At 39.0% G+C, this 24,653-nt stretch overlaps 1 protein-coding gene and 1 pseudogene across 1 annotated transcript in view; one reads left to right on the top strand and one right to left on the bottom strand.

The window, feature by feature from the left end:
- Positions 1-15,693: 15,693 nt before the first annotated feature.
- On the top strand, positions 15,694-24,246 carry LOC100688907 (annotated as a pseudogene).
- The window catches only part of DR1 (down-regulator of transcription 1), a 28,658-nt gene continuing 25,005 nt past the window's right edge, over positions 21,001-24,653 (bottom strand). The window contains exon 4 of the mRNA XM_038541317.1: positions 21,001-22,642. The gene's annotated coding sequence lies outside the window, so the exon portion shown is untranslated. The remainder of the gene's footprint in view (positions 22,643-24,653) is intronic.

Here is a 24,653-nt window from a genome sequence, read left to right on the forward strand (position 1 = left end):
ATCCTGGGGACCCAGGATCGAGTCCCACGTCAGGCCCCCTGCATGGAGCCTGCTTCTCCCTCTGCCTGTGTCTCTGCCTCTCTCTCTCTCTCTCATGAATAAAAAAAAAAAAATCTTTTAAAAAATAACTAAACATTTTCTCATATATTTCAATAATTATTTTGCTGTATTTTCTTTTTTCTCCTTTTTCCATTTTTATTTTTTTTAAGATTTTATTTATTCATGAGAGACACACAGAGAGAGAGAGAGAGAGAGAGAAAGGCAGAGACACAGGTAGAGGGAGAAGCAGGCTCCATGTAGAGAGCCCAATGTGGGACTCAATCCTGGGTCTCCAGGATCACACCCTGGGCTGAAGGCAGCGCTAAACCACTGAGCCACCCAGCTGCCCTCCTTTTTCCATTTTTTAAAAAATTTGAGCATAGTTGACATACAGTGTTATATTATTTCCAGGTGTATAACTTAGTGATTCAACAAGTTTATATATTATGCCATGTTTACCACAAGTGTAGCTACCATCTGTCCCGATACATCACTATTACAGTATCATTGAGTATATTCCTTATGCTCTTCCTCTTATTCCCATGACTTATTCATTTCATAACTAGAAGCCTATATCCCCCAGGCCCCTTTACCTATTTTCCCTATTCTGCTTCTCTCTCCCACCCTGGCAACCAACCATTTGTTCTCTGTATTTATGATATCTAGCTATTTCAATAGGTATAGTCAAACTACTTACCACTGAAATGGCATACAGTTGCAATTAGTGACACCTGCATACAACTATGGTGTAAACCTGCAGAAAACTATTACATAGGTCTATAATGCCTTCAATTTGAAGGTTATAACTATAGATATTTATGATTTTTATTAATACTTTATTAGGAAAGTATTGCGTCTACCTGTAACTGACTTAACATGTGTCGACATTTTGTTATACTCTCTTTGCATGGGTGTAGTTTATTTTTTTCTGAACCATTTAAAAATAGGTTGCAGAAATCATGACACTTTACTCCTAAATAGTTCAGCAAGAATGTTCTAATAGTAAGAATGTTTTTTTTAGGTTTGTTTATTTGTTTTTAAGTAATCTCTACACCCAATGTGGGGCTTGAACTCACAACCTCGAGACCAAGATTCACATGCTGAGCCAGCCAGCCACCTCTTTTATGCTTGTCTTCCATATTTCTTTGCAACAAAAATAAGCTTGTAAACTTTCATTATAAAAAGCATTTGTTTCCTCTGATCATAAGGCTCTAAATGTTGAAGAAAAAATATGTATATATTTATCATTCCAATCATTATTAGTATAAAACTTATGAAAACAATGAAGGTATATTACACATTTTGATAAGTAATTATTAAACATATAAGTCCACATTTTTTGGAAATGCATTTCTTAATGAGTTGAATAGGCCATTTTAATTTTTCACATGGATGAATATAAATTATTATTATAGTGAAAGAGGATTCAGCATCAGTTCTATTCCCAGCTTTCTGTTTTAATAGTGGTAAGCACTACATAAGTAAGTAGTTAGGAATGGCAGGAGTTTTGTCAGAGTAATGCCACTCGATTTTTTGAACTTCTAAATTACAGGGGAAAGAATCACATAATAATCCTTCATCAAAAATAATTTTTAGAAAAAAAAAAAAAAGGGATCCCTGGGTGGCGCAGTGGTTTGGTGCCTGCCTTTGGCCCAGGGCGCGATCCTGGAGACCCGGGATCGAATCCCACGTCAGGCTCCTGGTGCATGGAGCCTGCTTCTCCCTCTGCCTATGTCTCTGCCTCTCTCTCTTTCTCTCTCTGTGACTATCATAAATAAATAAAAATTAAAAAAAAAAAAGATGTAGAATATATGTCCTTAACATTTATCCTTCCTGTGTACCTTGGGAAAGTCTTAGGTATCTCACAGGGTAAGCATCGTGTCTTTGGGACTACTGAGAGGTAGGCTATAGGTCTATTTACTGTGAAAACAGGTAGCATGAATGACAAATAAATCTTTATAATTCTGAACCAGGGAACTCAGAGTTGTTACTGCAGCAAAATCTACATCACAGATAGAAGATAGAAATTGTTACCTAAAGTGAGGTGCTACCACAGGAAGAACCTAAAATATTTAAGAGACAGATGGCAGGTAGCAAGAAAACCATTTTCAGAGAATGGAAAGATAGCAATCCATGTTATGCAGTGATAAAACAGTTCACAAAACTGTTCCCTACAGTTCATTTGGGAAACAGATCATGTAATAAATTTGTAGCTTAAACAGCAGATTGAGAAATAAAGGAATATTTTGTGTTCATTCCTGTTGGCTCGCATTTGACAAGATAGAACAAAAAAGATATGAGGTGAAAAAAGACCAGTTTGCAAGAAAGAATGGGGAGAAGAGAATCACCAATTTGAGAACTCATGGGATTGAAATAGGCAGCTATTTCTCAACCTCAAATAGTTAAAGATAAAACTGAGAAATGCTTGCAATGACAAAGGATAACTAAAACTCAGCCTGTAGGCACTGAATCAAATGAAGAGAATGGCTGTTTCGGCCATTTTTTAAAACTCTGAATGGATTAATAGTCCCAGATCAAAAGTCCAACCAACTAAGGTTATATAGACACAATGGCTCAGAGAAAAGAGACTAAGGGGAAGGGACTCTCACATCAAGCCTGATAACCCTCTGTAAGCACTAGGAGACAGAGGGAGAGAGGGGGAGAGATGGGGTGGGCGGGGGGTGGGGGGTGGATGAGGTGGGGAGGAAGAGAGAATATGTACAGGGGCTAGAAAACAAAGAATTATATCAAATGAAAGTTATGCCTTGAAAAGAAGTATGGAAGTGACTATTGACCTGTGAAGTGGGTGAAAATGACTAGTTTGAGTTTCTTTCCTTTTTCATTAAGTTTCTGAGAGAGTTGCAGTTTCAAAACCATTACTACAATGGACTAAATAAAAGAGATCGTGACTATTCACCCTTAGAAATCCTGTATCTCTGGGAAGACAGGAGGAGGGCATATTCCCCCGAACACCCATTCCAGATGTGGCCAAGGTTAATAATAGAAAAAGTCATCCCCAGAAAAAATCAGGAGCAATGGAGAAAAATGAACAAGAGGGTCACTGCCAGGGGGCAGAGTCAGGGCTTAATGAAGAAATATTCCTCATTCCCCAAAGTGATCCTCAACTAGCTGCCAAAGAGGATTTCAGAACTGCCACAGGTCGGTGTCTGCCTCTGCTACGTCTCCTTCCTAAAGGGAATCTTTACACTAGTTATCTTTTCCATGGGAGAGATAATTTGATTTTTTAGGCATGGGTTTTATGTCAAAAGGAACCACATCTGTACCTAATGTAGAGGTAACTGTACATCACTCAGATATTTGTTTTTAAAATATTTTATTTATCTATTTATTCATGAAAGACAGAGAGAGAGGCAGAGACACACGCAGAGGGAGAAGCAGGCTCCATGCAGGGAGCCCGACATGGGACTCGATCCCGGGTCTCCAGGATCAGGCCCTACATTGAATGCGGTGCTAAACTGCTGAACCACCCAGGCTGCCCTGCAGAGATTTTTTTTAAAGATTTCATTTATTCATTCATGACAGAGAGATAGAGAGAGGCAGAGACACAGGTAGAGGGAGAAGCAGGCTCCCGGCAAGGAGCCCGATGTGGGACTTGATCCTGGATCCTGGGATCATGTCCTGATCCAAAGGCTCAACCACTGAGCCACCCAGGCATCCCAAGATTCTGAGTTTTGATCTGGATACCCTGACTAGATAGAACTTCTACAATGTCTACCTTGGGAAGAGGGTGAGTTTATTTTGCATGCATGAGAGAGAATTAAATGAATATTTGGTGACCAGAAGAATATATTGCTACTCCCCAATAGTTATGATTTTTTTCCTTCAAGGCACATAGTAGGACTATAATTCCCTGCCCCCTGTGAAGTCATGAGTGTCACTCCCAGGAGGAAAACTTTAAGACAGGTTATACAATTTCCTTTCCCTTGCCATGGTTCCTAGTGATGTTTCAGATAGTGAAGCCTCTGTGAACCTTCATCTTTTAGTGAGAACCACATGGAGCAGAGCTCCTACCGACCTAAGATGGACATATAGCATGAATAAGAAATACATTCTTGTCATTTTAAGCCACGAAGATTTCAAGGATGTCACAATCTAGCAAAATCTAGCCTAACACAGAAACAAACAAAAAATGATAAACAGAAAACAGCTTGCCTTAATTGGAAAAAAGAAAAAAAAGAAAGAAAGAAAGAAAAGCATATTATCTTAAAATAACAAAATCTAAAAATGACAGTCCTTAAAATAAATTTCTTTTCAAAATTTGGCTGGAAACACAATCAATGCCTAGCAGAAAATTAGGAAACCTTCTGTTCACTTTAGCCCTTAGAGTTTGCAATGTATGTTTAAAGAAACTTCATAATCTTGGTACTTACTTACAGCCTGGCTAGAATTACACTGTACTGCAGAACACATTAAAAATAACTATGATCCCCAGTTTGCAAAGAGCCAAGGTGGAGTGGAATTTTTGAGAACAGATGAAGTGACTCCTTGGTAGCCAACGTGATAACATTGAGGTTCCCACTGAGAACAGGGATTGCATCCTTTATATAACCTCACTACAGAACCTAACAATGCCTGACATGGAAGAGGCACATGGTAAGTATTTGAAGCATTGGCTACAGCTGAACCCAGTTGCTCACTTGAAAATCTAGTCTAGTTGGTTAAAGCTGCCCAACTCTTGATTTTGGCTCAAGTCATGATCTCAGGGTTGTGGGGCTGGGCTCTGCACTCAATGTAGTCTGCTTGAGATTCTCTCTCTCCCTCTCCTCTGCCCTTCCCCCCTCACTCTTTCCCTTTCTCCCTAAAATAGTCAATAATAAAATAAAAATAAATAATAAATAGTAAAATAAAATCTTTTTTTTAAAAAAAGAAAATCTAGTCTCCAAAACCAGCCTATGGAGCTGGGCTGCACCTAATCAGGACTGCCAGTGAGGTTAGTGTAGAGGTACTAAGGGAAGTGATTCTGGTATCATGGTAAGAGGCAAGCTAGGCTGTTAATCCCCAGACCTTTGTTCCAACACATAAAAAAATCCTAGTCCTCCCTGTTCATTGCTAACTACTCCTCTGTCCTCGTGATTTAGTTTCAAGAGACAAGAGATTCTTCATTTGGCCTAAGGTAGTCAGAGTTTTGTCACCTACAAAAAAATACCATCTACCATAATCCTTTCTCAAGGAATTAGCATAATAGATATGAACAAATAATTATAAAACAGGGCCAAGAGGTATTGTGGAGAATGTAAAAAGACCTAAAAGTCTAATGAAGTTGTTGGGTACAGGGGATAGCCCTGATGTGGGCAAACAAACTTTGAGGCTCAGTGACTTGTTGACTCAGGGAAAAGTGCTTGAATATTCTATGGTTAGATCTATGCGCATGAGTGTCAGAAGTCCAGGAAGGCAAGAAGAGTCTAAATCCAAGAGTGTCAACGAAGGCGGGGAGAACCAAAGGCTTCTGCTGTTGGGCTGGTATTAGGTTTCCTTTTATGTGTAAGCAGGCAGATTTGTGTTTGCAGCTGAGAAAAGGGATGCCTCACAGATGCTAAAAACCCAATTACAGAGGGTGGGGGACTCCTAACATACCAGCCTGTTGAGGCCACAGCAGCTTGGGCTGCTGGACCATCTGTAAAATATGTCTGGTCTGGTTCACTGACTGATTGGCTCCATCCCAAAAAAGCAATTAAAAGGTAGCTCCCAGGGATCCCTGGGTGGCGCAGCGGTTTGGCGCCTGCCTTTGGCCCAGGGCGCGATCCTGGAGACCCGGGATCGAATCCCACATCAGGCTCCCAGTGCATGGAGCCTGCTTCTCCCTCTGTCTGTGTCTCTGCCTCTCTCTCTCTCTCTCTGTGACTATCATAAAAAAATAAAAAATAAATAAATAAATAAAAGGTAGCTCCCAGACCCCAGCCAGCTTGTACTACTGTGAAAACATTTTAGGCCAAACCTATGACTAGAAATAATAGTTTAAGGTCAACCATTTTAAAACTAAAAACATTATTTTTGACAGATGTTCTCTAAATGAAAGGATTTATATCCAATTACTGCAAGCAGTCCGACATATTCTCATTACTTAAATGTACATTAAAAATACTTTTATTGCAAAAAATTCTCCTATACACAGAAGTAGAGGTTAGCATAATTAACTTTCACATACCTATGACCAATTTAAATAATCATCAGGTTTTACCTTTTTTGTTTCATCAGTCTCTTTCATGGTTAAATGGTTAAAACTAATTTATTTATTTATTTTTATGTGTTTTTTTTTTAATTTTTATTTATTTATGATAGTCACAGAGAGAGAGAGAGAGGCAGAGACACAGGCAGAGGGAGAAGCAGGCTCCATGCACCGGGAACCCGATGTGGGATTCGATCCCGGGTCTCCGGGATCGCGCCCTGGGCCAAAGGCAGGCGCCAAACCGCTGCGCCACCCAGGGATCCCAACTAATTTATTTAAAATATTTTATTTTTAAGTAATCTCTACACCCAATGTGGGGGCTCAAACTCACAACCCTAAGATCAAGAGTCACATGCTCCACTAACTGAGCCAGCCAGGCATTCTTCACCTGTTCCTTTTATTTATTTTTTATTATTAAAGTATTTTAAGGGGGCTTCTGGGTGGAGCAATCAGTTAAGGGTCTAACTTCAGCTTGGGTCATGATCTCAGGGTCCTGGTATGGAGCCCCACTGAGTGGGGAGTTGGCTTCTCCTTCTCCCTCTGCCCCGCCCCGCTCACGCCCGCTCTCTCAGATAAATAAGTGAAATCTTAAAAAAATATATATTTGAAGTATTTTAAGGCAAATTTAGACATCATCCTCACATATTTCAGTATACATTTCTTTTTAAAGAAAGGACATGTTTTTACACTACTGCCATGCTTTTGTCACACTGTAGCAAATAGTAGCGGTGCTTTTTCCCACGGCACTTTAGCTCTTACCTGTTCAGTGTATGTTCTTTGCCCGAGGGCTTTCTCTGGCTTGAAGATCCCATTCTGCCTCCTTCTCTTGTGGGCGCAGCTGAACCAATGCCTGATGGGAGCTGGTAGATCAGTAAACCAAGGCCCTTGGCCTGGGGGTGGGGATTAGCTCTGAAGTATATTCCACACTATTTCCCCAAGTACATCAGTGAGATTAAGTTCCACTTGCCCAGAGGGGTTAAACTGCTTAATAGTGCAGCTTTTATTGGCTTTTATTGCTTCCTTAACTCACTTCCTCTCCCTCTTGCAGTGTTTCCTGGGATCCTTTCTCAAATATACTTCTTGCATTTGAATCTTTATCTCTGGGTCTGGGACCCCAAACTGAGAAACTCACCTAACCAGACTTGCAATAATTCTTTGTTATCATCTAATACCCAGATCATTTGAGATTTTCCTAATTCTATCAAAATTATCTTTTATAATTGGTTTGTTGAAATCAGATTTTTAAACTAACTGTATTTGGCTGTTTCTTAAGCCTCTTTTAATCTAGAGCAGTCTCTTCTTCCTCACCTCTTTTTGATGCCATTGACTTGGTTGCAGGGACCAGTTCAGTTATCTCGTTAAATTTACCACATTCTGGATGTCTATTTGCTTTCTTTTTGTTCCTTTATTTCATCTATATCCTGTAATAGAAGTTAGCTTTTAAAAACTTGCAGATTCCCGCAGCTCAGTGGTTTGGCGCTGCCTTTGGCCCAGGGCATGATCCTGGAGACTCTGGATCGAGTCCCACGTCGGGCTCCCTGCGTGGAGCCTGCTTCTCCCTCTGCCTAAGTCTCTGCCTCTCTATCTGTGTCTATCATGAATAAATAAATAAGCCTTTAAAAAAAAAAAACTTGCAGATTCACGGGCACCTGGGTGGCTCAGTCAGTTGAGCACCTGACTCTTGTTTTCAGCTCAGGTCATAATCTCAGGATCCACATTCAGCAGGGAGTCTGCTTGAGATTCTTTCTCTCCCCTTGCTCCTCCCTCCCACACTTTCTTTCAAGTAAATAAATACATCTTTTTTTTTAAAGATTTTATTTATTTTGTAAATAAATAAATCTTAAAAAAAAACTTGCAGATTCAACTCTTTTGGGTAGTATTGTCAGCCTCATACCATTTTAAAAAAAGATTTTATTTATTTATTTGAGAGAGAGAGAACACAAGCCTAGGGGGCAGAGGGAGAAGGAGGAGTAGGCTCCCTGCTGAGAAGGGAGCCCAACATGGGGCTCAATCCCAGGATTCCAGGATCATGACCTGAGCCAAAAGCAGACACTTAAGCCACTGAGCCATCCAGATGCCCTTAGCCTCATATCAATCCCTGTAGGAGACACATATTGCCTGGTTGTCCCAGTTTAAGAGATACTTAAATTGATAAGTGGGTTCAGCTAATTCATCTCAGAGGGTTTAGCAGGAAGCTGTGATGCATAAAAGCCACATCCCATGTGGCATTACTAGCACTGTTCTATAACTTCAGAGAGCAGCTACTAAGTTCATAGTGAATGTTTTGTAGGGTAAAATAATTTTAAACAGCTTTTAAACTGTTAGCTGTTTCATGTCTTGGAACATACTCCAAGCTATTTTGTAAGAAAAACTAGTTCCACTCACAGCTTGAATCATAACTTAATGCATCGTTAAAATGGGAACCAGATCCATCCCCCATGAAGTTTCATTAAACGTCGTACTCAACAAATAGTGATGATTGCAATGTGCAGACAGTGGAATAGGTACCAAGGATACAAGGGTAAGCTAATCAGTCATCGTGCTCAAAGAACTTAGTCTTGTAGGGATCTTACTAGCGATACAATTGTACATACATTGGTAGTGGTACCTAATTTGCAGGGAGGATGTCATTAGGAAATTCTTCTTAAAGGAAGTGATATCTAAATTGAAACCTACATGGTTCTTTTTTTTTTTTTAAGATTTTATTTATTTATTCATGAGAGGCACAAAGAGAGAAGCAGAGACACAGGCAGTTGGAGAAGTAGGTTTTCTGTGAGGAGCCTGGTGCAGGACTCAATCCCAGGACCCTGGGATCATGACCTGAGGCAAGGTGCTCAACCACTGAGCCACCCAGGTGCCCCTACACCATGGTTGTTTCTTAAAGCAAAGCTTTCCTTTTCTTGAAACTATTATGTTTTCTTATTAAAGAAAATATGAATCACGTAATTGTTGACTCTTTCTGATTTGACCCCTAATAATTTCAATTTTGCAACTTACCTCTAATTATGTAGGACCTGATAGTTTGCACATCTTTATTCCACATGTCTACTGGTCTTTTTATTCTTTTCCTGATTTTTAAGTGTCTATATGTTATTTTTCTGTTCCAAATTATACATGTTTTTGAAGCTACCTCAGATCACAGTCTCTTACATATATTTAAAAATAGGAACAGAAAAAAAATCCCATATTGAGTTGGACCAGAGATGACTCAAACTTCATCAGAAATGGTCTTAAAGAGCTTTTCCATGCTACCCAATGCATTATTCTACATTCCCATAATTTATTTTTTAAATATTTTATTTATTTATTAATGAGAGACACAGAGAGGCAGAGACATAGGCAAAGGGAGAAGCAGGCTCCCCGTTGGGAAGCCTGATGTGGGACTCCATCCCAGGACCCAGGATCACACCCCGAGCCAAAGGCAGAAGACGCTCACCACTGAGCCACTGTCCCTCTTATCATACCTTAAAGGGAAACTTTCAAAATGTCCAGAGCTCTTTAAACAATAAGGCCATTTCAATTATCTTACATAAAAGGAGATCTGTATGTGATAGGCAATTTAGGATTGGTGAGGCTCAATGATCTTATCAAAGACCCAGACTCCTTGTCTCTCCCCCTCCACAATTCTCAGCATGTTATTTTTTGTTCTCAAGCCTGCTGCCTCATGATTACAGGACAGTTACACCAATTGTACAGAAGAGTACATATAGCAGGAAGGGAGATAAGAAGAGAAAGTAACGAGACCTCTCCTTGATGCCTCTGCAGCTATGCTCTATGCCCTATTATACTCAGCTGAAATGTATTATTGGCAAAGGGGAATGGGGATGCCATGATTGTCTTGGATCTGTTAAGATACATCCCCTGGGGTACACTGCTACATTGAAACTTGAATTTTAATAATAATAATAAGAGGAGATTGCTATTGAGTAAGCAACATTTGCTACAATTTCTAAATATGTTCCCTGAAGATTCTAATAATGAAAAAACCTCACCAGTCCTTTTATCTACTAATTTATATAAATTCCCTCAACCTTATAACATCTACTATATATTGGGTACACTGCGATAGAAGCAGGAGTCTCAAGATCATCAAGGAGCTCTTGGTTGAGTTGAATAAGAGGTAAAAACACCAATAATTCCAGGATGCCATGACCAATGCTATATTAGAGATATATACATGGTACAGTGGGGGAACAGAATAGATTGGAGCATCCAGAACCCTTGAGTTTTTGAGAAGCAATTAAACAGAAAAGGTGGAGGTGGCTAATGAATGGCATTCTAGAGAGAGAAAAGAGCATGTAGAGAGAAAGAGATGATTGGAGCACACTGCTACACCTTTGTGGAACTACAGATTTTTAAATATAGCTGGAGTGGAGAACTGTGTAACAGGAAGGCAATTCAAGCTAGTAAGATGGGTGGGAGCTAGATGAAGATGATGCTAAAATAAGAAGATACACTTGATCTCAAAATCTATGGGGAGTTATTGAAGGATTTCAATCATAGGAATGATGAAATTAGACTTTTAGGATTACTCTGACAATAGATGGATGCATCTGATTACATTACCAGATAGATGGTGGTGGCCTTCCTAAAAAAGGCAAGTATAAGTGGAGGAATGACAATTGGGGAAAAGATAGTGGAGGTGTATGTTTTGAAGTTTAAAATACCTGGCCCAGATAGATCCTTCTCTCTTTCTCTCACTCTAGATCTTGCTCTCTTTTTCTTGCCTTCTAATTTACATGCAATCTCTCATGCATTGTGGACTTATAGGCCTCTATTTTTGGTTTTAATTTCTTGGTTTTAAAAAAGATGCTCTTGGATTAAAAAGGAATACATCAACATGTTTCAGTGGCTGTCTTTATGGTGAGATTGTGACTTTAAGAAAATACTTATCAGTATTTCCCAAAGTGAGCATTTTACACACATTTAAAACCCAAAAAACTTTTAATTCTAACTGCCTGAGATGTTTTCATTCAGAGGCAGTATTTTTTCTCTGAGACATGGTATCTTCTTGAGTAATTTTAGGTAAATGACAAGTTTCTTTTTGTCAACTAAGTTTTAAAATTTGCCATTCGAGCATTTTGGTCATACTTCCAATTTCTTATCAACACACTTAGCACAATCTTGCAATCATTTGCTTATCAGTCTTTTCCCATGGATTATGAATACCTCCTAGAAATAAAATTTGGCCTTGTTCATCTTGGTAGATCAAGACCTAAATATCCAGTGGATAGATATTTAATAAATATTTGCTGAATTGGAATATATAATATGCATCTTTGTGTTCCTAAATGTTAGGGTGGAGCTATATTTCAACTTTTGGGCAGTACTCTACCAAAGTCATACTGTCATTAGGTGGCAAAAATAAAATCCCATTTTCTCAAACAGTATCTTCTTGTTACATAATATTACTATGTGTGTATTAATACATTGCTATGTACATATTTATGTGTATACATACATAATTTTTTCCCTGTCTAAAAGGTTTTTTGTTTTTTTTTGTTTTTGTTTTTGTTTTTTTTTCCTGTCTAAAAGGTTTAAAGATCCTTCTAACTCTGTACCTTTGAAAGACTACCAAATTAGGAGGCTTTCTAATTTGCCAGTAAGAAAATTAAAGCTGAAAGTTACCTGAGATCACTAGTACTCCAGTTTTAGATGCTGGTACAAAAAAAGCTCTTATTTATTGTACCAATTATTTGAAAGTGTTAAGACAGAAACTATTCTATCCTAAAATTCTAGTCTGGGCACAACTATAGCAAGAGCTATAATTACTATATTCTTTTTGTAAGCTATGTTTATAATGCCATGTTCCAGATATTGTGATGTGTTCAGCATCATCCCCACAATTTTATTGTATTGCAACTTAGAAATTTCCTTGGACTCCCTAGCCAGCAGGACTCTTATTCAGCATTCAGTCAACAGTGGGCATGTGCAAGAGATTGGAAAGCTAAAGGAAGAGAGAAACACTCTTCTAGCTTAGATAGTGGTGACACTAGCCAAGTTGCATCCTCTTGCCATAGCAGTCGGCTCCTGTGGCCTCTGGGTAGCAGGTAAACATGGGCTCCTAGTAGTTTGTATCAGCAGCATGGGAGCAGAGGAGCACAATTGTTTTAATTCATAGGGTCTTGCATGAGTTGAATTCTGCAAACAACTGTAGGCTCCAGGGGAAGAAGCAGCTTCTTATAGTTCTTCATCACTGAGCAACAGGACCATCGTTAGCTTCTCCAGCCTTTCCAACAATTTTGCTATCTAATTTCCTGTATTAAATCCCTCCTCGCTTAAAATACCTCAAGTAGCTCCCATTTTCCTTTTTTTTTCCTAAAGTTTTTATTTAAATTCAATTTAGTTCACATATAGTGTATTATTAGTTTCAGAGGTAGAATTTAGTGGTTCATCGGTTGCATACAACACCTTGTGCTCATTACATCCAGTGCCCTCCTTGATGCCAATCACTCAGTTATCCCATCTCCACCCACCTCCCCTCCAGCAACCCTCAGTTTCTTTTCTAAAATTAAGAGTCTTTCATGGTTTGCCCCCCCTCTGTTTTTATCCTATGTTTTTCCTTCCCTTCCCCTATGTTTATCTGTTTTAAGTTCCACAGATAAGTTAAATCATATGATATTTATATTCTTATTTAGCTTAGCATAATGGCCTCTAGTTCCATCCATGTCATTACAAGTGGCAAGGTTTCGTTCTTTTGATGGCTACGTAATATTCCACTGTATATAAATACCACATCTTCCTTAGCCATTCATCCATTGATGGACATCTGGGCTCTTTCCACAGTTTGGCTATTGTGGATATTGCTGTTATAAACTTTGGAGTGCATGTGCCCCTTTGAATTACTATGTTTGTATCCTTTGGATAAATACCTGGTAGTGTAATTGCTACATGGTAGGGTAGTTCTATTTTTAACTTTTTTTTTTTTAAGATTTTATTTATTTATTCATGAGAGACACAAAAAGAGAGGGGCAGAGACATAGGCAGAGAGAGAAGCAGGCTCCGTGCAGGGAAGCCTGATGTGGGACTTAATCCCGAGACTCCAGGATCACACCCTGAGCCAAAGGCAGACGCTCAACCACTAAGCCACCCAGGTGTCCCATTTTTAACTTTTTGAGGAACCTCCATACTGTTTTCCAGACTGGCTGCACCAGTTTGCATTGCTACCAACAGTGTGAGAGGGTTCCCCTTTCTTCATATCCTTGTCAACATCTGTTGTTTTGTGAGTTGTTCATTTTAGCTATTCTGACTAGTGTGAGGTGGTATTTCATTGTGGTTTTGATTTGTATTTCCCTGATACCAAGTGATGTTGAGCATTTTCTCATGTCTGTTGGCCATGTGTATGTCTTCTTTGGAGAAATGTCTGTTCATGTCTTCTGCCCATTTCTTGACTGGATTTTTTTTTGGGTGGGGGTATTGAGTTTGATAGATTCTTTATAGATTTTGGATACTAGCCCTTAATCTGATATGTCATTTGCGAATATCTACTCCTATTTTGTAGGTTGCCTTTTAGTTTGTTGATTGTTACCTTTGCTGTGCAAAAGCTTTTTATCCAGATAAAGTCCCAATGGTTCATTTTCACTTTTGTTTCCCTTGCTTCTGGAGACATGTCTAGCAAGAAGTTGCTGTGGCTGAGGTCAAAGAAGTTTCTGCCTGTGTTCTCTTCTAGGATTTTGATGGATTTTCTCCTATTTTCTGATTAATTATGTGGTATAATATTTAACCTGGTGTTCCTAGAACCAGAGAATGTGCTATTCTGGGTAAATTATTTTTCTATGTAAGTTTTAAATTTTTAGGGTGAAAGTACCAATGCTCCTGAAAATTTTTATTAAATGATTCATACATGGTCCTTTCTTCCTACACAGAATACCTTAAAGGCAATTTTTGTCCTTTTCCATTACGACCATCACTGAATATTCATTATCTCCCTCATTTTAGGCCCCACACAGAAGCACCAAGAACAGATGGTATAGAACACCTGAATTAATACTGGCCACAGGCAGATACATATGTAAATTCAATTGCAAAAACCTTTACTGTGAGAGTTACTAGAGATATGGAGATGATACTGACATGATTACTGTCTCCTAGACACTCTCACAGAAAAATATGTAAGCAAACAAATTATAATAAGGAATGATAGATACAAAAACAGAGGGATCCCTGGGTGGCGCAGTGGTTTGGCACCTGCCTTTGGCCCAGGGCACGATCCTGGAGACTCAGGATTGAATCCCACGTCGGGCTCCCTGCGTGGAGCCTGCTTCTCCCTCTGCCTGTGTCTCTGCCTCTCTCTCCCTCTCTCTGTGTGACTATCATAAATAAATAAAAATTTATAAAAAAAAAAACAGAAATATGAACCACAGGCACACACTATATGGAGGGAGGGGTTACTGACCATGCATTGAGGGTATCAGGGAAGGCTCTAGATGTGGGCTGAAATGTAAGCTGGGTCTTGCAGTGTGAATGTTTCTCAGGAAAAGAAAAAAAGGCATTTCAGAGCAAAGAAGTATGTGCAAAGACAAGTATGGAAGCTAGTCTCTAAATATAGCTCCCAACAATTCATCCTCTTCATATATACTTATACCGGTCTCCCTGTTATCCAAGTGTAGAGCATTCCGATGAAAACTTCTGTAAACTGGGATCCCTGGGTGGCGCAGTGGTTTGGCGCCTGCCTTTGGCCCAGGGCGCGATCCTGGAGACCCGGGATCGAATCCCATGTTGGGCTCCCGGTGCATGGAGCCTGCTTCTCCCTCTGCCTGTGTCTCTGCCTCTCTCTCTCTCTGTGACTATCATAAACAAATAAAAATTAAAAAAAAAAAAAAGCTCACTTTAAAAAAAAAAAAAAAGAAAACTTCTGTAAACTGAAATGGCATGAGGCAAAGAAGCAATTACTATCAATGTATATGAAGAAAATTTTTGAGCATTCCCAGACTGAAAAAATAGGTTTTTCTGACACCTTGGGACACATCTTGCTAACAGATGTACAAAATAAATCATAATAAAGCAGAGATGCTCACAGACTCAGTTCAAAGCTATGGCAGCTTGATGCTGAGAGGCTAAGTGTATTTCCCTGGGAAGGAGTTAGTGATGCTACTCTGCTGCTCAGCATGCACACTGCCTCTATAGGGCTCTCTGCCACACAAACACTGAATGCTATTTTCCCTTTTCACATAAAAGCAAAAAAGCCTCTTCAGATTTCTCTTGGTTAGTAAAAATAGGTACTAATGTAGGTCTTTCTTAAAAGTGAGTGGTGTAACTTGAACTTTTGTAAAGTGACAGATACCTGTATCTTCTCCATTTGAATCAAGGTTGGCCTTGAAGTTGCTCTGACCACTACAGTGTGGTGGAAGTAACACTCTGGGATTCTGAGCCCAGGGCCTAAGAGGACTGGCAGTTTCCATATTTTTCTCTTGAGAACACTCTTGAGACATTCCTTTGAATCCCACCACGCTCTAAGTTCAAGCCACATGGAGAATCAGGAGTTGCAACTGACCACTCCAGCTGAGATCCTACCTGACAGTGCCAACTACCAGCATGTGAGTGAGTTATCTTGGACACTTCATTCCAGTTGAGCCCCAAACAGTACGTGAAGCAGCACTCAGCTGAGTCCAGCCAATTCACAGAACTGTGACAAATAATATGATTGTTGTTTTAAGCTGCTGAACTTTAAGTGATTTCTTATGCAGTAATAGGGCTCCTGCATGAGTGAAAGTCAACAGATGAGTGGAGGCTCTGGCGGAGTTCTCATAGTTCCTCATCACTGGGCAATATGGTCTGCCTTTCCTTTTTTGCTTTTCTAGTTCATCCAAGATTTTATTATCTAATTCCTTGTATTAATTACTCCTTGATTGAAATACCTTGAGTACCTTCCATTTTTCTGTTAATTATGTGGTATAACATTTTGTTATCTTGTATCCATAGGACCAGAGAATGTACTATACCTGGGGCGGGTGTCGGGAGTTTTTCGATACTTTCAACCTTTTGGTACTGAAACAGCATTTCTTGACAGGTTTTTTTTTTTTTTTTTTTTTTTTTTTTTCTGCTCTGAGAGAGAGGGAGAGAGCAGGGAGACGGGCAGAGGGAGAGGGAGAGAATTTCAAGCAGACTCCCCAGGGAGCATGGAGCCTGATGCGGGGCTCCATTTCACAACCCTGAGATCATGAATGAGCCAAAATCAGGAGTCTGACACTTAACCAACTGAGCCACCTAGGTGCCCCTTCCTGACAGTTTTCTTAAATATTTACTGAGTACCTGGATATTGTATAACAGCTCTAGGAGCAAATGGTATGGAGTATCAGGTGAAACAAGGGCTGACTACAAGCAATATTTATAAATTTAACTGCAAAAAACTTTACTACATCAGTTGCTAAGGAAAGCGAAATAATGATGATATGGTCCCTGTTCTCTAGCAGCTCCCACTGTAATACAAATAATGTTTTATTGTTATTTTATTTTTATTTTTTTAATACAAATCATTTATAAACAAATTGTAGTATGGTATCATAGATTTGAAAATAGAAATATGTATCACAGGGGATCCCTGGGTGGCGCAGCGGTTTGGCGCCTGCCTTTGGCCCAGGGCGCGATCCTGGAGACCCGGGATCGAATCCCATATCGGGCTCCTGGTGCATGGAGCTTGCTTCTCCCTCTGCCTGTGTCTCTGCCTCTCTCTCTCTCTGTGACTATCATAAGTAAATAAATAAAAATTAAAAAAAAAAGAAATATGTATCACAGGTGTAGAAGGGTAGAGAAAAAGTAACTATGCATTGAGGCATTAGGAAAAACTTTACATAGGAATTAAAATTTAAGCTGGATCTTGTTGTATAGTTAGACATTTGCCAGGTAAGAAAAGGTCAATCCAGACTAGGGAAAAAGCACATGCAAAAGGTAGTAAAGTGTAAAAGAGATGGCATTATTCAGACCATATTTCAGTGCAATTGAGAAAAGTGTAGAAAAGTTGAATCATGTTATGAAACATACCTTATGTAATGCATAGGAGTTCAGACATAATACTATGATCGCTGAGGAACAGAGGAGTCTCATCTTTGTATTTTAGAAAAATAACACTGTTAGCAATGTGAAGGAGGGATCCAAGCAAGGAGGGACTGGCAGCAAGTCCAGTTAGGAGGCTACAGCAAGATTCAGGTGAGAACATCAATAGGCTGTGAAGTGAGAATTTATAGCTGCCCAACCTCCAAAACAGCATGACTGGAATACTGTGAAATAATTCCTATGTAAGGTAGAGGCAGCACTTTCTCCAAGGCTTATCCTCATATAGTAATAGCTATTGATTTATCAGTGCCATTAAGAACACAATCCTTAATTTCAAAATTCTAAATAATGGGCCACTGTTACTAGATCTTATTTCCTATGTGTATGATAGTAATAGCTTTTATTGGGATATAAACAAATAGCGGCCTTGCAATTAAATATTTTAGTTTGGCCTTGGTTGAGAGCTTACTCCAAAGAATTCCAGAATTCTACAACATTTGGATAAGATGAAATTCTAGAAACCTGATTCTAGGTATTTTCCTACAATCTTTGAAATACCTTGACCAGAAGAAAAGTCTTTTTTTTTTTTTTTATTAAGATTTTATTTATTCATTAGAGACACACACAGAGAGAGGCAGAGACACAGGCAGAGAGGGAAGCAGGAGCCATGCAGGGAGCCCGATGTGGGACTCAATCCCAGGACTCCAGGATCATGCCCCGAGCCGAAGGGAGGCGCTCAACTGCTGAGCCACCCAGGCATCCCCAGAAGAAAAGCCCTGCGTTTGGCTCATACTGGGCATGCAGCCTACTCAAAGAAAAAAAGCAAGCACCTGGATGGCTCAGTAGGTTAAACTTCTGACTCTTGATTTTGGCTCAGGTCAAGATCTCAGGGTCATGAGATTGAGCCCCCTGCCCAGGGTCAGGCCCCAGGCTGGATATGGAACCTAAGATTTCTCTCTCCGCCCCTCTCCCTGCTCACACACACACATGCACACTCTAAAAACAAAACAAAACAAAACAAAACAAACCCAAACCTATTCAATAAATCAACTTTCTGAAATAGCTTCTGTAACAATATTTCATACTCTGCATAACACAACAGTGGGCAGAAAAAGGGAGCCAAAAACATTACCAGACATTACCTCTGCTTCCTTATTGTGAGCTCTGTAATTATCTTGCAATAGCACACAATTTTGCTATCCTCAGGAAGGGTTATAATTTTTTAAATGACTTCAAATAAAGATATAAAGATTCATCCCAGTATTCCCAAAGTACTTTTGAAGGGAAAGCAGAATGATCTAGTGGAAGAAACATAGTCCTCAGAACTACTTAAATTGGGGTTCAAATTCTGATGCTTCCACTTGCTATGTATTATTGTATTAATTTCTTTTAAATTTAGTTCCCTTATTTATAAAATGTTTATAGTAAAGACAAACCAAAATTTCACTACTTTTACATGTATGATTCAACTGCATATATAAACCTTAGGCTTATAAAACATACCCTTATCCAGTGTAATATACCAAATAAATGTTGCTGAAATAAATATCATTGTTGTCTCTTCTTAACTATACTACCACGTCCTACTACATGGATCCTGGAAGTTTATTAATGACATAAATGTGATGTTAATAGTGTCTTTTATAGGCATGATAAAGGAAACAAACTTATGAGAAGTACCTTGCATAACCAATTTTGAGCCTGCCACATTTTCCTTCAGTGCATAAGATGTTAAGCTGCCTTAACAGCAAGCATAGTTTCTTCTTCCATCCCCAGATACATCCTTTCTAATACTATCAACTTTCCCTCCACTCCCAATGCCCACTAAAAAATCTCTCAATCACACTAAAATTTTTTTCTGGAAAATCTCCTTCTAGCTTCACTACTAATTTCATGGCAGTGACAAATAAGTGTTATTCATAAGTATACAAAAGTAGGAAACATACTAGATAATATGAAACTGAAAGGAAATAGCTATGGACTATATTGTTTTCCACATCTACTACATTATGCGTAAGATATAAAGTTTCATAAGTAAAGTAAAATTCTACATCTTATATATCTACTACTTTTGATGGTACACCTGTGTTACCAGTCTGCCACCCTGGACTATCAATACCTACTTCACAGAGGTGCTAAGAAAATGAAATAAACCGGGTAAAGTCTAGTACAAAAGTGTCCCTTTCATGTCATATATTTTTTAAGATTTTGTTTATTTATTCATGAGGGACAGAGAGAGGCAGAGACACAGGCAGAGGGAGAAGCAGGCTCCATGCAGGGAGCCTGATGTGGGACTCGATCTGGGGACCCCAGGACCACGCCCTGGGCTGAAATCAGGCGCTAAACCTCTGAGCCACCCAGGGATCCCCATTTATGTCATATTTATCATATATTATAAACTATATGTGTGCACTTGTACTATACTTCTTACTTCATTTCAACTTTCAACATATAGATCTGTACGTTCAAAAAGAAATGATTGTACACCTATGTCCCTAGCAGCATTAATTACAATAGCCAAAAGGTAGAAGCTACCCATTCATCAATAGATCAATAGACAAAATGTGGCATGACGTACAATGGAGTATTACTCAGCTGTAAAAAGGAATGAAGTTCTGATACATGTTACAACATGGATAAGCCTTGAAAGCATGATGCTAAGTGAAATAAGTCAGACACAAAAGGGCAAATATTGTATGATACCACTTATATGAGGTACCTAGAATCATTGAATTAAATAGAAATAGAAAGCAGAACAGCGGTTACCAATAGCTGCAGGGAGAGAAGAATGGGGAATTATTGTTTAATGGGTATAGTATTTCAGTGTGGGATAACGAAAATGTTCTGGAGATAGTGATGGTTGCACAACAATATCAATATACTTAATGTCACTGAACACTTAGAAATGGCTAAAATGGTAAATTTTGTATGTATATTTAACTACAATAAAAGGAATTTTAAAATACTTGTTAAAAAATAAACACTGTAAAAAGTACACACTATCTTAAGATAGATCAGATACACTGTCTGGGTATGGCTAGGACCTTGGGGTGAAAGGCGATGAGCAAGTAGATTTTTAAAGACTGGACCAGCTTTCTAGGGGTGAAGGGATCAGAAAGGGATCAGGAGATGTGAAGTCAAGACCCACCTTTCAGGGCACCTGGGTGGCTCAGTGGTTGAGTGTCTGCCTACAGCTCAGGCATGATCCCGGGGATCCGGGATCACGTCCTGCATCGGGCTCCCTACAGGGAGCCTGCTTCTCCCTCTGCCTGTGTCTCTGCCTCTCTCTCGCTCTGTGTCTCATGAATAAATGAATAAAATCTTAAAAAAAAATTCTTTAAGAAAGCAAATAAACAACAAAAAAACAAACAAAAAATTAAAAAAAAAGAAAGCAAATAAACACAATCCAAGTACAGCCAGTGGAAGGCTATCTGGATTGGATAATTCTTCCTTGTGGTTATTTGGGTATGAAGAAGCATCTACATTTCCAAAAGAAGTTACAACAAAAACATTTTAATTCAAATAAAAATGTAAGTCATGTATTTTCCATAACTATACATTCTATTTATAAACTCAACATACCATTTATGATTACTGAAAGCTTGCCGTTCTTCTGAGGAGCAATAATCTGAGTGCATAATACTACTCTGTCTATAATAAGAACAAATACTTTTGCTTTTATTTTCCTCCTGTATGTTATTAAATAACAACAGATCTGCTGTAGCTAAGTATAACTCATTTGGTATAACTTAGGTATTTTGAGAAATTCATTAACATTATCAGACCTTTAGGGTACTTCATTATAATAGTACATATTAAAATAGTGCCCTTTTATAAGCCTTTGGAAAATTGACAATACATACTAAAACCAAGTATGTGCATTCCCCATGACCCAGCAATTCTACTCCTATGCATATATTCAACAGAAATGCATATATACAGTCACCAAAACACATGTATAAGAATGTTCTCTGCAGCATTATTCATAATAGCCAAGAACTAGAAATTCCTCAAACACCCATCAATGGTAGAATGGATAAATTTTGGATATAGTAAAATTGGTTAAATTAATGAAATACTATTCAGCAGTAAGAATGAATGACTGCAAATACATACAATGTGAGTCAATCTCACTCTGGCAGGCTGAATAATAGCCTCCAAAGATATGGAGGATCTAATCCCGGGAACCTGTGATCGTTAACTTATATGGCAAAAGAGGCTTTGCTGGTGTGATTGCATTAAGGATCTTGAAAGAAGGAGATCATCCTGGGTTATCCAGGTGAGCTCTATATGCAGAGGCAGAAGATGATGTGACTATAGAAGAGAAGGCCATATGACTATGAAGCAGAGGCTTTAAATACCAAGTAAGGGGCCACAAAAAATACAGGCAGCCACTGGAAGCTGAAAAAAGGCAAGGAGACAGGTGCTTCACTCACAGCCTTCACATTCAGGAACCAACCCTGCTGTTAGACTTGGGCCTAATAAAAAATAGTTTTCAATTTCTAATCTCTAGGACTGTAAGAGAAGGAGTTTGTGTTATTTTAAATCACTAACTTTGTGGTAATTTGTTACAGTGGCATCAGAAAACCAATACACTCACAAATATAATGATGATTGAATAAAAGAGTACACTTGAACGCTGAGTGAGGCAGCACTGGGGCAGCAGGCAGACTGGGCTGCAGTCCATAATGCTGGGTGCACTTCCGGGGCCCAGGAGTATGAGGCAGTGGGCCTTGGAGCCAAGTCTGTCCTGCAGCACCTGTCATGTACTTCCTGGCCCAGGGTTCAGACTCCAAGTATGACAGTGAGGCACCTGGAATGCTGGCAGCCCTCTCTTAGCCTCTGTCCAACTTGATTCCTGAGCAGGCTGAGCAGCAGCAAGGTTTGTCACAGCCTCTAAGCAAATTGAGCTGGATCCAGTCTCAAACCCAGACCCAACAGTGCAGTGCTGAGGTGGGGGAGGGGCAGCAGGAGAGCTGTCTGGAATCTGATTTCCAGCAGAACTTCAGGTATTAAATGACCCTGATAGGTGACTTTGCTTTTTGTAGTGCAAACCAGTTACTGCTTGCTTCTTTGCTGGAATACTTGAGCCATGTGCATGAATCCACCTCGTTCAAGAGTTGTTGAAATTTGACAACCTTTATCAAAATGGCACTGCTGTCTTCTTTCACTTGTAGTGAGGAGTTTAGCTCATTGAGACTACATCACAACAGAACTATTGCTTTTTTTAATTTTTATTTATTTTTTATTTTGGGGGCACTTGGGTAGCTCAGTTGGTTGAGTATTATCAGACTCTTGATTTCTGCCCAGGTTGTGTTCTAGGGCTCACTGGATGGAGCCCCATGGTGCTGGGCTTTGCACTCGGCAGGCAGTTTACTTCTTTCCTTCTCTCTGCCCCTCCTTGCATCTGTGTGCTCTTTCTCTCTAAAATAAATAAATAAGTCTTTTAAAAAAATATTTTAATCTCTATATCCAACATGGGGCTTAGAACACAAACCCCAAGATCGAGAGTTGCACACTCTACAGACTAAGCCAGCCAGGCGCCCCAAGCTATTATTGTTCATCAGCTAACAAAGAGTTCCTCAGGATCCTTGTGAGGATAATTCTCATATCCAGAAGATCAGATCAAGGAAAGTAGCTTTGAGGAACAAACTTCACATTACTTAAATGAATTACAACATCTTGCCACCCTAGGAAAACGTGGATATAAGAGAGTACTCAAAATAGGAAAAATTAAGTGGTATTTTGCAATTAAAAAAATCATGATTAAGGATGCAACTATACAGATTGTATGAAGGTACTATAGTGAGTGAAGGTGTTGACAGGTCTTCAGCATCCTGATATTATAAGGCCATCATACTGCTTGGATAGAACATGCTCATGTAGCCCAAATGCAAGATTGAATTTCTATTTAGTTGCCATCTCTGGAAGTGAGTTCCAACCAGGAGAATGAAAGAGATCAGTATGATGTTGAAAATGATTAAGGTAACAGCTCATCCATTATCCTCACCAAGTTCACCTTAGAAAAAGAAAAATCCTTAGGAGAATGTGGCATTGAAAACCAGACTAATAGACTGATGAACTGTTATCACCAATTTAGTCACAAAAGATGCCAGTGAATTTGAGTCATTCATTTTACTCTAAGAAAATGGCTTGGCTGATTTGTCTTCCAGATTATTGAATATCAGCTACCACTTGGGCATGATTACACTTAAAATTTCACATCCACTGAGGAATCTTCTTAAGAAAGCTTAAAACTTGTTGGGGCAGACATCACCTGATGTAGTGTCACTTGATGTTGCATATCCATATCCAGCTGTGGGAGCTCTCTCTGTGGGACTGGATAGCTGAGAGAAGCAAGCAGAAGTGTGGGGGCCAATCTGCACGCCATTATGTTATGGCCAGCGTTGCAATAAAAATCTTTCAAGAATTGGAGGAAGGTGTATTTTATATTTATAAAATGGGAATAGTACACAGACATCTGAAGCCCAGAAATATTTTCCTCATGGCCCTGATCAGCAAGTCAAAATAGGAGACTTTGGCCTGGCCTGCGTAGACATCACACAGAACAGACTGGATCAGTACGACAAGGCAAGAGAACACCAACATATACTTCTAGAGTGGGTACTTGTCTATACCCTTAACCTAAAGAGTTAGAAGGATCTGAGTGTGACGCCAACTCAGATATGTATAGCTTGGGTGTGATCATACTAGAACTCTTTCAGCTATTTGGAACAGAAATAGAGCAAGTACAAGTTTTAACAAGTTTAAGAACTAGTCAGATATTTGAATCCCTCAGTAAAAGGTCCCTCAGAAGCCAAGTGTATCTAGCACTTAACAAGAAAGAATGCAACTCAGTGACTGTCTGTTCTGTTCAGCTGCTATAAAAGTGACTCTTGCAAAATTCTGGAAATGTTAATCTCACCCTACAAGAAAAGGATAATGAAGAATTACAGAAACAGCTAAGCCTCCTTTCTTATGACACAAGGGTTAAAGATGACATGGAAGATGGGAATGTGCTTGTCTAGCCTTAATTAGGCTCTATAAATGTGAAAGTAGTCTTAAACTCTTTAAGCTAGTCAACTGGAATGTAAATTTCCAATCTTTATTAGGGTGTAAAGGGTATAATACTATTCTTTAGTAAGCCAGCATAAGACTTATTAAAGTGAAGTTGTAAAAGTTAAAAAAGAGTACATTATCTATGATTGCATTTACATAAAATAAAAGGCAAAACTAATCTATGGTTTCAGAAAACAGAATAGTTATTACTTGGGGGGAGGAAGAAGATAGTGTTAGTTCATACTGCTGTGTCTTGGTTTAAGGGCCAGTGATAGGAGTATGTTTAATTCGTCAAAACCCTCACTTATATATTTTTCTATATGTATGGTATATGTTTTAAATGTTGGTAACGTTTCAACATTTATCAATGTGATAG

This window comes from Canis lupus, chromosome 6 (genome assembly GCF_011100685.1).
Source record: "Canis lupus familiaris isolate Mischka breed German Shepherd chromosome 6, alternate assembly UU_Cfam_GSD_1.0, whole genome shotgun sequence".
Taxonomy (NCBI): domain Eukaryota; kingdom Metazoa; phylum Chordata; class Mammalia; order Carnivora; family Canidae; genus Canis; species Canis lupus.